Source organism: Microcaecilia unicolor, chromosome 8 (genome assembly GCF_901765095.1).
Source record: "Microcaecilia unicolor chromosome 8, aMicUni1.1, whole genome shotgun sequence".
NCBI lineage: Eukaryota > Metazoa > Chordata > Amphibia > Gymnophiona > Siphonopidae > Microcaecilia > Microcaecilia unicolor.
In genome coordinates, this window is record NC_044038.1 from 78,210,723 (window position 1) to 78,223,716 (window position 12,994).

Sequence of the window (12,994 nt, forward strand, 5' to 3'; positions counted from 1 at the left end):
AAGTAGAATTACCAACTTGCCACTAACCCTGAAATCTTTTCCTCTGTGGTCATCCCTATCGCCAAGTGACCATCTCTCATAAGAGGTGGGCTTGTTCTGGGCCTGACTGTGGCTATGACACCTGTTAGAGAGTGCACTGCTCCCACACCCCATAGCAGTGCTGACTTACCCTGACTTCTAGCAGAAGTTATGATAGGATCAGAGAATAGCATGCTCTCCTCACTTCCTGTCCTTTCACTGTTAGGCCCAAGACTCAGCCCTGTTACATGACATGATATCTGTGAGAACTATGCAGGAAAGGGCTTGTGTAAGAATAAACAAGGGCAACAAAGAAACATATCAAATGATGGAAGATAAAGACTAGTATGGCCTATCTACACTACCAGCAAGGTATTGGAATTGCACCTGCCGCTCCTTGCAGGTTACACCTCTCTATGATTTGTTTAGGGCTGTACCTGCCGCTCTGTGCATATTATCCCACTCCTATGTCTTTGTTTAGGATTCTGCCTGCTGCTGTTTGCTGCTTACACCCCTCTGGCTTTGTTTAGGGTTGTACCTTCCGCTCCTTACAGGTTTTGTCCCTCTATACCTTTGTTTAGGGTTGTACCAGATGCTCTGTGCAGGTTACACCCTCTATGCCTTTGCTGGATTGTACCTGCCGCTCTGTGGCGGTTACAATCTTCTGTGCCTTTGTTGGGTTGTACCTGCCACTCTGTGCAGGTTACAACCCTTTATGCCTTTTTTGAAATGTCAAAGTCATTTAGGGTCATTTTACTAAGCCGCATCGAAAAATGGCCTGCGCTATTGTAGGCGCATGTTTTGGACATGCACAAGTCCATTTTCCAGCGCACCTGCAAAAAAGGCCCTTTTTCGGGGCAGAAAAAAGACGTGCAGCAAAATAAAAATTGGTGTGCATCCATTTTGGGCCTGAGACCTTACCGTCACCCATTGCATTAGCAGTAAAGTCTCACGCATTAACTGGGTGATAATCATCAGCGTGGGTACACTGCCAACTACCACCCAGTTAGTGCTGCACGGTAGAAAATAAAAATATTTTTCGATGCGCATATCAGACGCGTGTAAAAAATGGAATTACCACACGGGGCATGCGGCAGCCGGGTGGTAGTTCCAAATTGATGCACGTTGGACGCGCGTGGGCACCTATGCGCTTCAGTAAAAGGGCCTCTTAAGTTTTGCTTTGATTCTATCCTCTTGCTGGATAGGGATCCTCTGTGTTTATAATCAGCCAAAAACAAACCACTAGAAAATTAACCAAACAAAGCTGTATTGATCAAAGAAATGCTAAAATAGTGGGAGGAAAACCCTCAGACCCCGATCCGGAGCCAGACGTGTTCTCACAGATCATAGCGGGGTTCCTCACAGGCAGGGGTGTGCTGGTAAATTTTTAACAACGGGCTCTCTCTCCTGACATAGCCTGCCCTGAAATTTGGGGGGAGGGGGAATACATGCCTCTCTCTCCCCTCCCTTGTGCGGGCACGCTAGGCATACCTTTGCCGAGCCCCACCAGCCAATAAATGGACTGCCACCATTCTCTGCTGCTTGTTTCTGGCTCTGAGCAGTATGATGGAACCTTCTTGCGCTTGCATGAAAAGTCCCAGCCTGATGCTCAGAGTCAGAAACAAGGAGCAGGGAGCAGCAGCAGTCTATTTACTTGGCTGGTGGGGCCAGCATCACTGCCAGCAAAGTAAAAGAGAATTCAGGAGGGGGCCCAAGCCTACATTTTGGGAGTCAGTTGTTAGAATAGCCATGGGGAGGCCTACTTTAACAACCGGCTCTCAAAATTCTTAAAAACTTAACAAACGGCTCTCGTGAGCCTGTGAGAGCCCGCTCCAGCACACCACTGCTCACAGGCATAAAAACCTCCCAACAAACATTTTTCTGCTTTTCTGTTATAAATGTCAAAATTTGAGTGACAAGCAACTAATAATTCTCAGAAAGTTCATGCAGGGTAGAGTGAAAACTGTCATAAAAATATTGAATCAAAATGTAATAAATTTGTTGAGTTCACTTACTCCAAGTGTGGCATTAACCCTTTCTTCCTGGTTATGCCTCTCTCTATACAGTTTAACATCCTTCTGGCTGTGGCCACCACCTATTCACGTTATTTTGTCACCTTCAGATTCTCAGATGTCATCACTCCAAAGTTTCTTTCTACGTCTGCACACATCAGCCTCTCTCCTCCCATCTCATGCAAATCCTTTGGATTTCTGCACCCAATATGCATCACTCTGCATGTATTTGTTCACGTTAAAGCTTAACTGTCAATTATTAGCCCATGCTTCATATTTTTGTAGACCACTTCTTGTGTCATCCACTCCCTCGCAGATCCTTGTGTTACCGGCAAAAGGACAATTTTCCCTTCTAACCCTGATGAAATGTCACTCATGAAGATGTTGAACAAATTGGCCTCAGGACAGGCCCCTGAGACATTCTACTACTCACTTTTCTTTGTTTTGAATGAATGCCATTTACCACTACCCTCTGTTGTCTTGTCAGTCAACCAATTTTTTTATCCTGTTGACCACCTTGGAACCCATCCCCAGGCTGGTCAGTTTATTTATAAGCCTTCCAAGGGCAACTCCATCAAAGGTTTTGCTGAAATCCAATGACACCAAATTCAGAATATTTATGCTTGTTCATATTTGCTGTTGACCTTCCTGAAAGAAAATTAACTAGATGAGTCAAACATTGGCTAACTGGCAACTCTCTCACCAAGAAGCATTGAGGCCAGAAAGACTTCTCCCAAAATATTCACTTCATTGACTCTAGAACATGGAAGTCTCATTCTAAGCCAATGAAAAATTATCCTCAAGGGCACATGAGAAAAAGGCAACTCTGATTTGAGCCTCTGATTTACTGCAAAGTAAAAACAGAGTCCAAATTTTTTTTTTTTGCAAAAGTGGTACAGAGGTAGGTGGACATTTTACAGATGATAAGACCTGCAACAAACCAGAGTGGATATGGATACGTCTAATAGAACTGACAAAATAAAGAGCTACCTCAGAAAACCAAAAGAGTGGTCAGGAATTTGGCAGCTAAGATTCAGTGGGAAAAAAAGCTGTTGAGATATAAATTTGGGGTGCAGAAATCCAAGGGAATGGTTCACAATGTAGGAGAGATACTAAGAGCACTGAACAAAAAAGAGATCTCACTCAGATGATCTTGAGGTACAAAACCGTGACTAGGCAGTAGCCAGAGCTAGAGGGATGCTCAGGTAAATAGAGATATAACCTGTAGTCAAAAGTTAATGATGACACCTCTGCTCAGATCATTGGCTAGACCTCATCTGTAGTATTGTATCCCATTCTACAAGGATACAAGCACAAAAGAGGCAGCAGAGGCAGCACAACGAAGAGCTTCCAAAATGGTAAAGAGCTTGCACCAAAAGCTCGATGAGGCTTGGAGAGCACTTTTCAGAACCGTGTAGTGAGATAACTCAGAAGTCACAGGGTTTGAAAATTTCCCCTTGTAAAGTGACTTTATGTAGATACCTAGGAGCTGATATTCAAAGGCACTTACCCAGTTATCAGGAGCTGCTAACCAAGTAAGTGCCAGTCAGAGGGCTATTCAGCAGAACTAACCAGATATTGCCACTGAATATTTCCTCTGACCATCAAGGCATTTGCTGGATATTGCTGGGGCAATCAGTGGGTGGAGCTTGCACAGAGCTAGAGATTATTCGTTAGCAGCCATTAAGTGTACCCACCGAGCAAAACTAAGGGGCCAATATTTTATTACAGTGGCTAGTGTTTAAGTAAAATTTCAGTCACCATGGTTAACATGAAACCAGGTATTCAGGGTCGCTACCCTGCCCCATTACATTTCCCCCTCCAAAAAGGCTTCCTCTTTGCTCCGAAGCTCCCCACCCTCTGGGCCTACCTGGTGAGATTTCCTAGAGTCTAGTGGGGTTGGGACAGGAATGACTCCCATCTGCTCTTGCCCCTACAGGGTTGAAAATGGTGCCAGCAACTCCTCAGATCACTTCACTGGCTCCCTGTCCGCTTCCGTATACAGTTCAAACTCCTTTTACTGACCTTTAAATGCATCCACTCTATGGCCCCCCCACTACCTCTCCTCTCTCATTTCTCCCTACATTCCTCCCCGTGAACTCCGCTGTCTGAGCAAATCTCTCTTGTCGTCCCCCTTCTCCTCCACCACCAACTCCAGACTTCGTTCCTTTTATCTTGCGGCACCTTTTGCCTGGAACCAACTTCCCGAACCCATACATCTAGCTCCATCTCTACCTGTTTTAAAATCTATGCTGAAAGCCCACCTCTTCACTACTGCCTTTGGCTCCTAACCAATACTCATTTGCCCTCCCTTGTTCCTCTTTACCCTTAATTCCATTGCCCGTATATCTATTGTCTGTCTGTTTTTACTAGATTGTAAGCTCTTTGAGCAGGGACTGTCTCTCTATGTCAGGTGTTCAGCGCTGCATGCGCCTAGTAGCACTATACAAATGCTATTAGTAGTAGTAGTAGTAATACCATGAGACTATCACTAGGGGTTGCCAGTTCCAGCTTGAACCCAGCAATGGCAGGATAAGGAGGACCTGGGAATCGTTCCTGCCCTGTCCTCACTAATCCACATGAAATTTCACCAGGTAGGCCCTGGGGAGCCTAGGAGAGGGTAAGGGTCTTTGGGGCAAAACAAAGGCCTTTTTGGAAGAGCTCTCTGTGGGAGCGGGAATATGTAATGTAGGGGACTTTGGGCGGATGTGTCTGCCAGGGGAGGGGCATCGGGGTAGGGAGAACTCATGCCCAGTCCTTTAAAGAACAGTCCCAGGAGCACTGGGTCACATCTTAGAGGCTCGATGCTCCTGGGTAGAATGATTGATCACAAGCTGTGCTATTCAAATATTGTGGGAGTCACTAACCTGCTGTACTGAGATACCACAGGCTAATAATGACTCCTGTGGTAAGTGAAAGTGAAGTAAAAATCTAAATTTTCCCACACATTAATAACTACCCCCTTAAGTGAAATGTGCCCTTCAGACAAGGACATCAATGGTTCTATACCATTAATATTGCATTCCACATACATATGACACTTTTCCTATATGCGTTAAGGACATTTTGGAAGGGAAACACCCTGTTCAGTTTCCCTTAAGTAATTTGCCAACTTTGGGCTTGGTTAGCAGTGTCTATGTACTTTTCCACCAGACAGCTTATCAAACATTGCCCTTTTCAGGACCTAAATACATGTATACCCTAAACAGAATCAAATTGGAGCTGGCAGTCAGGCACCACCCAAATAAGATGGCTGGTTCCCAGCACATGAAAAAATCCAGAGCCAGAATGTTATGCATCAGAGGGCTGTGTGAGGCAACTTGTTCCCATTTCCTGATTCAAGTTCTTATTACTGCTGGGACTGCTGACTGCTTCCATGGTGTTGCACTGGCAAAGGGTAGACTCAGGAAGGAAGAGGCAGCCTTGCCCTGCCATGAATTATGCAAGTGCAAAAAATAAATACAAGGACTTAAAGTATAATGTAGACATCTTTAAGATTCTTTACTATCAAACAAAATAGGATAACTCATTGACTCAGTAGGCTAGTGATACACAGTGGCAACTGGGAGAGCTGAGTTTGATTTCTAGGCCTGGATTCTGTTTCCTGGGGGAGTTCCCTTCACACCCCTGAGGGAAAGAGTCTCAACCATCAACAATGACTCCTACAGTCAAACTTGAGCCCAAATTGGTTGGGGGAGGGGAGGAATGAGGGAAGGTGCACAGGAAGCTATGCTTTGTGAAATCTGGGTCACAACTGTACCTGCAATAACTGAGGTGATGGGGGGGGGGGGGGGGAGTAGGATATAAAACTGAGAGGGGGAATATCCCTATACTGGGTAACAGAAGGCTGGTGGTGCCATAGCTCAAACGAGACCACTTATGATTGAGCTAGAAGCCCAAAGAAGCAGATGGAAACTGCTGAGCCAAATAACGTTATTATACAACCAAACACGAAACCACCAAAGTAGTGGCAAAGCTGGGATTAGATCTGAGTCACAAAGTCACACAGAGAGGGAGAGACTTGATCTGCAGTGCTCATGTCCCAGTTGTGGCTTGCACATCTGTTTTCTGACCACCAGCCCACACATCCCCTCCCTACACATTTGTACTGTCTTGAAGGGGGCTACTCACGTCACAGAAACGCAAGAGAGGCAGACACTGGAGCCAGCCTTTCCCTCTCTGCTGCTGGGCTTCACCACAGGAAAGGTCCCTGCAGTCTGCGGCAACAGAGCAGAGGGACACAGTGCTTTTATAGACTAGCTGGGACAATGACTAAAACAACTCACCCACAGGCATTTGGCCAGCAGCAGACTGCTGCCCTACAATACATAAAAACATGAAGGAAAGCAGCAGAAACACCAGAACAGAGCTCTGGTGCCCTAAGACAGGGTCCAGCATCTCTCACTCTCCAAGTGTTTCCAGCTGTGGTATTATTGTATTAATACTTCTGGCTAATTGTTCCCAGACTGCAGACACCTGCTACAGAACCGCTGAACTTCTTCAGCCAGAAACTCTGACTCCTTCTCCAGTTCCTACTGTGACAGTGCAGAAAGAGAGACAACTAGTCTCACACAAACAGAGACTAAGACAAAGAGGGACAGACATACTCAAACTGGCAGAGACGCTCTCACAGACTAACAAAGAGAGAGCCATACACAGAGACAGAGACTCACACAAACTGACACAAAGGCACATAGAGACAACTGTGCACAGACTGACTTACAGTGGCGTAGCCAGATGGCTAATTTTGGGTGGGCCTTAACTGAAGGTGGGGGGCATGCAATTCTCTCTACCCCCACCCACTCATGACCCCAGTCTCTGTCCTTAGTTCCTCCAAATATAAGTACCTGAACTGGCAGAAATGCCAAATCCCGCCAGCCAATACTTTTTCCTGCCTGAGTCGCGCCTCCAGCAGCACTTATTGGCTCTCCTGAACATGCTCAGTTAGACTTGAACTGAGCATGCATAAGAGAGCTGGGATTAGCAGCCGAAGCACACCTGCTGAATAAGTAGTGCTGCAGGCGCAACTCAGGCAGGAGAGGTCTTCGTCTGGTGGGGCTTGGCATCTCCACCAACCAAGGAAGCAGAGGGGTCCCGAGCCCAAGGCGAGGGTGCCCAGGCCCTAGAGGCCCCCCCCCCCCCCTCCGCCATGGCTACAACACTGATTCTGAAACAAAGAGACAGCTATACACAGACTGACAAAAAAGCAGAGAGACTCACACAGAGAAAGAGACAGCCATACACAGACTGACACAAAGATACAGAAAAAGAGACAGCTATAAGCAGAGAAAGAGACAGCCATACACAGACTAATACAAAGACAGAGACACACACACAGACTGATACAAAGACACAGAAAGAGACAGCCATACACAGAATGACACAAAGAAAGACAGACTCGTGCAGACTGACAGAAAGAGACAGCTATGCACAGACTGACTCAAAGATACAGAGAAAGAGACAGCTATACACAAACTGACACAAAACACAGAGACTCACACAGAGGAAGAGAAAGCCGTATACAGACTGACACAAAGACAGAGACACTCACAGAAACTGATACAAAGATACAGAGACAGCTATACACAGCCTGACACAAAGATAGACAAAGACACAGAGAAAGAAAACCATTCACTGACACAAATAGAGAAAGAGACAGCTATACATAGACTGACTCAAAAACAGACTGACACAGACTCAGAGAAACATACAGCCATACACAGACTGACACAAAGAAAGAGAGACTCACATAAAGACACAGAGAAAGAAACAGCCACTTACAGACTGACACAAAGACATAGAGAAAGAGACAGCTATACATAGACTGACTCAAAAACAGACTCACACTGATTCAGAGAAAGATACAACCATACACAGACTGACACAAAGACATAGAGAAAGAAACAGCACAGACTGACACAAAGACACAGAGAAACACAGTCACATACAGATTGACACAAAGAGACACTCCCACAGACTGACACAAAGAAACAAAGAAAGAGACAGCTATACACAGATTGACAGGAAAGCAGACAGAGAGACTCACATAGACTGATACAAAGAGACACAGAGAAAGAAACAGCCATGCACAAACTGACAAAAAAAGAGACCTTCTCAAAGACTGATACAAAGACACAGAGAAAGACAGCCATACACAGACTGATATGAAAAAAAGACAGAGGGACTCACAGACTGACACAAGACACAGAGAGACAAAGACAGTCATACACAGACTGACACAAAGACACAGAGAAAGAGACAGCAATATACAGACTGATTTAGAAACAGACTGACACAAAGACACAAAGAGATTCATTCACAGACTGACATAAAGACAGGTAGCCCCACATTAATAACATAGTCTATGATGGCAGATAACAACCTACACAGTCCATCCAGTCTACTCAATAAAGCAGCCAGAGCCCACACCTTCCACTCTGTTCCAGCAACACTCCTTTATAATCAAACAATGGTATCATAAGCAGGTCAATCTGCAAAGTGCTACCTGCTATGCTGTCTTACCCATTCCAGCTCATCCAGATCCGTCTTTCCATAATTGGGTCACAGACCTTAGAAGTCTGCCCTGTTATGCATTATTTGAGACTCAGACCAGCACTAAGATAAAGAGAGAGCCATAGCCTGAGACAAAAAGCAGATAGAGACATCACACAGACTGACACGATAATACAGAGAGGCATCCATAAACAGACAGGCAGCCATGCATATTGAGAGATGGGCCCACACATAGATTTATGAAGTCACAGAGTCAGAGAGAAACAGCAATCCACAAAGAGATAGCTAAAGAGCTACACAGACTAACATAAATACAGATCAAGACAACCACACACAGAGACTAACACAAAGACTTTCAGTGAGACTGCCTTAAACAGAAACAGCCATAAACACGGACTGTTACAAAAATGCAAAGAAAAATACAGCCATACAGAGACTGACGCAAAGACTGAGAAAGGGATTGATGGAAATGGAGACATAGAGAGAGAGTGAGAGAGAGAGAAATGAAAAGAAGGAAAGGAAAATGAATACAGAATCAAAAAGAATGAAACTAATGTGCCTCTGTGTGTGTGTTTCTGTATGTTTCTTGGCATGTCAGTTTTCATTTGTGCATCTGTATAAGATGGTTGCAGTGAAAACTCTGAAGCCCAGTCCATGTATTTCAAGACACAAATGCCTGTAATTTGTCTCATTACCCTTAAAATAATAAGATGTTATCATAAGCAGAGAACCACAGCATAAGGCGCTGGGACATTTCCCATCTGCAGAAAGACCAAACCAGAAAAGGATATGTAGAGGAGGAAAGAATTAACATTGTGGACATAATTTATTACAAGGACAGGGCTTGGACAAAAGCTGAAAAAGAACAAAAAACTATTAAAGCAGTTAAGGGCAACTTTCACTTTTGTTAAGCTATTAATTTGGGGTCCCTGAACATTTCAAATCACTGAGAGGATCAGATGCAGGTGAGGTCCCTACTAGAGAGGCATTTAATAAACAGGGCAAGAAACGACCACGTCTGTCCCTTTCAGTGGTTTCAAAAGCTGGAGGAGAGGAGAAGGGTTTCCAGGGGTGTGGCTGATAGCCCTACCCCATGCTCCCCCCCCCCTTTTTACCCACCATCTTCCCTTGGGAGAGTGGAGGGTGTGAGTGTGGGATGCATTCTATCCTACTCATGCCCTTTAAACACACTTCTATCTCCTTTCCTTTCCTCTCCCTCCCTTCATTCCATTCTTCCCTCTGTCTCCTCTTATTCTGTGCTCTCATTACAGTATTTGAATACACACCTCATCAAATGGGGCTCTCCTCTCCTCTCTTACTCTCTCTCTCTCTCTCTCACCTGCACCCCCTAACCTAGCCTGCAGCCTTACAGCGCCTATTTTTGCTCAACAAATTATTGCTTGGTGACGCTTTATAGACAACATTTTTTGTTGTGGGCAGGTGATAAAAACCAACTATATGACTTTGTGACATGACTGAATGCATGTAATTTAGCTATACAGTTTACATATAACTTTTCTGCCTGGAAGACCCACTTTTTGGATGTAAATGGGACACAGTTGCCAAACAAATTTTCAACTAAATTCTATAAAAAAAATTGACTGATCGCAACACCCTTCTTCAATATCAAAGCTGCCAACCACGGTCCCTTAAAAATAGTCTACTCTTATCACAATTTTTAAGATTCCGAAGAATACGTACAGATTAGGTAGACTATAAATTACAAGCAAAACGTTTGGTGCAAGACCTGGACAAGTTTGGATGTCCAGCTAGAGTACTGAAAGAAGCTTTCACTAGAGCTAAATGTAATAATCAACAGTTGTTACTCCATTCTACAAAGAACAATGCTAAACAAGACTCATGTGAGGCATGTGTGCTCAGGTTTTTGACGGGAGGGGAAGTGGTGGCTGCTATCATGCGGAAAAATTAGGATATAATACAATCTCATGCGGTGTTCCAAAAGCAGAGATCATGTGTAGTGTTCTCCAGAGGACAAAGTTTGAAAGAACTTTTAAGCCCAGCAAGTCTTCTGATTTTGAAGAAGGACATGGACTGTATAGGAAGTGCTGGACATAATATGCAGCAATTGCCGCTTTTGCACTATGATGGAGTTTTCTGAATTTGTGAATAATATTAACAGCAAGGTTTACAAGTCAAAAAGCAAGACTGATTTTCAAACAGATTTTCTTGTGTATGTGCTCAAATGTCCTTGTAGACGCTTATATGTAGGGAAAACTATAAGAAAGTTAATCAGTTGTTTAAGCGAACATAAATCTTGTATAACTTGTGAGAAACCTGGAGCTCCTTTAGTGGCACATTGTGTGGAGTTCCATCTTTCTTTTGACCAATTACAATGCTTTGTTGTGGATTGGGTACCAGCTGATATTCGAGGCGGGGATTGAGGACGCAAGTTACTCTGACTAGAACAACGCTGGATTTATAAGTTAAGAACGCTCGAACTGTAAGGATTAAATGCTACAGTTGAATGGTCAGCTTTTTTATGAAAGTATTTTAAAGAATGAATCAGCTGTACCTTTGTGATGATCTGTTATTTTCTGTTTGGTTGGATAGATACTCACTGAACTGTGATTGGTTACTTAAGGATTGGTGTCCTAGTTTTAACTGGGCGCCATTTTGACAGAACTTTGACAGTGGTAAGCAGAGCTCACTGCAACGCTAATGTGAGTAGTATTAAGCAGAATCTTCCTGAATTGGACATTTTCTTTAGTGCAAAAGAGGCTAATGTATTTTTTTCTCTTTTTTTGCAGAAGATAGTTCTGGGCACACAAAGTCTCCTGATGAAGTTATAGTGAAACGGAAACCCCGTCGAGATTTGTCCAGATAAGTGCTTATAAACATATTCTTCAAATTGATTTTTTCAGAGACTGTTTTGATAAAAGATATAAATAAGGAGGTTTTTGGCCAATGATTATAAAGGAATCTGTTGAGATTATAAATTCAAGATTGATATAAGTCCGCAGACAAATTCTGAGTTTTTTCCCTCCCTTTTACAATTTAAAACCGAGCTTCTCTGGGTCCCTAACACAAGTGGATACATACCTGACATCAAAATCTTTTTTGGGAAGTACGAACTTCCCCTCAAATCACAAGTCAGAAACCTTGGCATACAATTAGATTCAACACTTACTCTGACTCCCCAAATCCAAGCAACCTTCAAGAGCTGCTTCTACTATTTACGACAACTACACTGCCTCTTTCCTTACATCGAGAAGGAAAATCTTATTCCAGTTGTGCATGCCATGATAACATCAAGACTGGATTACTGTAATGCACTTTACAACAGTCTGATTATAAAGGACATGCACCAGCTCCAATTGATTCAGAATGGGACTCGGTATACCGCTTTTCTACAGTTTTTGCAACGACATCCAAAGCGGATTATCTGGGGCAACGGAGAGTTAAGTGACTTTACCCAGAGTCACAAGGAGCTGCAGCGTGAATTGATCCCAGTTCCCCAGAACCAAAGACCACTGCATTAACCACTAGGCTAATAGAAGGTTGCAAGCAGTGTGACCACATCACACCATTTTTGCAAAAACTTCACTGGCTACCAGTACAATACAGAGCTAAATTTAAAACTCAATGTCTGATCTTCAAGGACCTTAAAGGAAGTGTCCCCAAGTACCTGAAGAATAGGATGATCATCTACGCACCTCCAAGGACACTAAGGTCCTCTCAAGGACTATAACACCCTCTCCAAATGACATTATACGATGTGATACCCACAAGTGAATCCTCTCCAGAGTAGCCCCCACACTCTGGAATGCACTCCCTGAAAGGCTCTGCTTAACTTCAGAAAGCAGGTAAAAGCTTGGCTCTTCAACCATGCCTTTAATGGAAGAAGTATCTAACTTGTTAGTCTCACTCATAAGCACATAAGCACCGCCATACTGGGAAAAGATCAAGGGTCCATCAAGCCCAGCATCCTGTCTCTGACAGCGGCCAATCCAGGCTTCAAGAACCCGGCAACCCCCCCCCCCCCAAAAAAAAAAAATTAATAATGTTCAATGGACGTTTCCCTCAGGAATCTGTCCAAACCCCCTTTAAATTCCGTAAGGCCAGCTGCTGTCACTACATTCTCCGGCAACGAGTTCCAGAGTCTAGCTACACGCTGAGTAAAGAAAAACTTTCTCCTATTGGTTTTAAATCTACCATATTCTAGCTTCATCTTGTGTCCCCTGGTTTTGTTGTGGTTTGAAAGTGTAAACAAACGCTTCACATCTGTCCGCTCTACTCCGCTCATTATCTTGTAGACTTCTATCATATCACCCCTCAGCCGCCTTTTCTCCAAGCTGAAGAGCCCTAACCTTCTCAGCCTTTCCGCATAGGGAAGTCGTTCCATTCCCTTTATCATTTTCGTCGCCCTTCTCTGCTACTTTTCTAATTCCTTTATATCTTTTTAGAGATGCGGAGACCAGAATTGGACACAA